This window comes from Muntiacus reevesi, chromosome 22, assembly GCF_963930625.1.
Source record: "Muntiacus reevesi chromosome 22, mMunRee1.1, whole genome shotgun sequence".
Taxonomy (NCBI): Eukaryota; Metazoa; Chordata; class Mammalia; order Artiodactyla; family Cervidae; genus Muntiacus; species Muntiacus reevesi.
The window spans coordinates 34,309,491-34,312,342 of record NC_089270.1 but is presented as its reverse complement, the minus strand read 5'-3'; the positions used below and the strand labels follow the sequence as shown (position 1 = coordinate 34,312,342).

Genomic DNA, 2,852 nt, shown 5'->3' with positions numbered 1-2,852 from the left:
CAAATGCATCAATCCATCCATGTGTCCTATCAATTCTATCTCTTTAATGTTTCTAAAATTAAGTCTTTCCTGGAACTTCCTTGGTGGTTCCTTGACAAAGACTCTGTGCTCCCAATGCAGGGAGTCTGGGGTTCAATCCTGGTCAGGAAACTCTATCCCACATGGTGCAACTAAGACCAGGTATAGACAGGTGCTTTCTATTAGCGCCCACAACTCCCACTATGTCCTTTGTTTAAACATTTCTCATCTACTTCACTTACTACACCTCTGTCCTAACTGGTTTTCTTGACTTTCTACTCTTGCCTTCTCTAAAAAGCACTCTATTCCCAGAATAACACATGAGACTGTCTGTTCTCCAGATTAGTGTTGTTGAATAGAACTTTCTGCAATGATAGGCATTTTCCATATCTGCAGTATCTCTTAGGATGACTACTAGCCACTTGAAACACAGCTAGTGAGATTGAAGAATTAAATTTTTAATTTTCATGAATTCAAATTTAAAGTTAAATAGCCACACTTGGCTGGGGCCACCCTACCAGACAATACATCTCTAGGATGCAAACTCCATAAAGAAGCTTTGTCTTCATTATCAGACATTGATTATTTCTTATTTGTTCCTAAAACCTCATGTGCACATTATACTTTAATGTACTTAATTTCTTTACTGATATGTCTCACTTGATAGGTCATAGCTTCTTGAGGTCATGAATCTTATTCATAAAATAAAAGCAAAAATAACAATAACCTCAACAGCAATAATTGAATACAATTACCACTTACCTCCTCTCCCTATGGTCCTGCTGTAGTCTCTGAAAAAATTCCACAAATAATTCCATTTCCTTGGAAACACCATTGGAAAAACATCCTTTCCATTACTCTACCATTTGCTTGTGCTTCTTTATTGGGGGAAGATTACTATTACTGTAGAAAGCCTAACATTCATTGGACTACATCATGTATAGCAATATGAACAAAGCAACACTTTGCTTCAAAAGTTGGTAAGAAATAAATACATCTTGATCAGGCTTTGGGGCAGCCTTCTAGAGGAAGGGTTGATGACTCAGAGGCTGTGCCAAGGATGTTCTAAGAACTGTGCTGGGTGGTAGGGATACAGCAGTCACCGAAAGAGACTGGATTTCTACTTTTATTGAGCTTATGTTCCAGGGGGAAAGAAAAATAATAAAGAAATAATGAAACAGGCAACAAAAATAAATACATATTTACAAGGTTCTTTGAAAAAGATGGGGCATGGTGTCATACTTTTAGACAAGCTGAATAACTCAGCAGACATTTAGTCAGAGTCCTTAAGAATAAGAATAATAAGCCATGCAAAGTTTTGGGGAAGGAGTGTTTCTGGTGTAGGAATTAGCATGTATTAATATAAATAGCCTGAGGTAGACAGTAATTTGCAGAGCTATGTGACAAGAACATAGAGAGTGTGAGGTGAGTGAAATACTCAAAGTAAATTTATTATTGTCTATATGGCTCAGTGGTACAGAATCTGCCTGTCAATGCAGGAGACACAAGTTCAATCCCAGGATCGGGAAGATTCCCTGAAAAAGGAAATGGTAACGCACTCCAGTATTCTTGCCTGGGAAATCCCATGTACAGAGGGGCCTGGCAGGGTACAGTCCATGAGGTGTCAGAGGTGGACATGACTTAGTGTCTAAACAACAAGTATTTACTCCTGATGAAGAGGCTGAGGCATAGATGTACACACCAACTTTCCCAAGGTCATACAGCTAGCAAGTGAGGAAGCCGGATTTTGCATTATGTCTATAGAACCCCAGAGCCCATGTTCTGGATCGTGAGTGCCGAACATAAAAGGTGCTTAAATAAATGAGAAGATGAATAAATGAGTTCGGGAAAAGGGATTTCTATAGTAATTAAAACTTATCTGATCAGCCAAAATATTAATGGTAGTCTAATAATAGGAATGACACTTAAGGTAAAAGGCATGTGAAAGATAGCCACTATGGTAATACAGGCATATGATGTCAGTAGCTAGGGATAAGCTTGAGTTTAGGTTTACGATGATAAACTTGTGCTAAAAATCCTGTTGTGAAAGCAAGCTTATTACATTTCACATCCATATAATTTATTAGTTGGATGACTCCTTACTATTTTTTTTTTCTAAAAAACAAATGTGATTTTACTAAAATTTACAAACTCCCAAGTTGTTAGCACTACTAGTTACAGTGAAGCTTTAAAAAAACAAACAAACAAAAAAAAACATAGCACATCTTATGAAGTATTCCCCACCATTAAAATGCCTTGTAGCCATTTTCAGGGACCTTAATGACTTCAATGCCTTTAAGGCTTGTAATGTGGCTTTCCTATTGCCAGTATTTTCTAAATTTCTGCAGAAACACATTCAGGTAAGCAGATTCTTTGGCTGGCTTATTTTTTTTAAGCTATTCTCTATGATAATACCATTGTTTTAGATACATAGTACAATTTGTCTACTGCTCAGAATAGTTTTCCATTTAGTTCATAACAAAATAGAAATCAATTGATGTTATCTTTAGATTCCACTACATTATGAAGCTATTATCATCAATATATTTTATCCACTGACCATGAGATACAAGAAGTTAATCTCCTAAAATAATATCTCCTTCGGAAAAATAATGAAAATAGTAGGAAAGCCCTATCACGAATTGCTTGCTTACAAATACAAGATGTCACTCACTAGAGGATATTCCATGATTGAGTCATGATTCTAAATATTTTATGGTAGTAACTCTTTAAGAATTTAATGATGATTGTGAGTCCTCCTTCCAAAATTCCAAGTTTTGTGATTTTTCCAGCGTCCCTGAGGTGATCATTCATAAGTATTAAACAATATTAAA

At 36.2% G+C, this 2,852-nt stretch overlaps 1 non-coding gene across 1 annotated transcript; it reads right to left on the bottom strand.

Moving 5' to 3' along the window:
* Nucleotides 1-2,272: 2,272 nt before the first annotated feature.
* Nucleotides 2,273-2,402, bottom strand: LOC136153133 (small nucleolar RNA SNORA33). Its single transcript, XR_010660367.1, has one exon. It is a non-coding gene; the product is annotated as a small nucleolar RNA SNORA33 (small nucleolar RNA).
* Nucleotides 2,403-2,852: the final 450 nt, after the last annotated feature.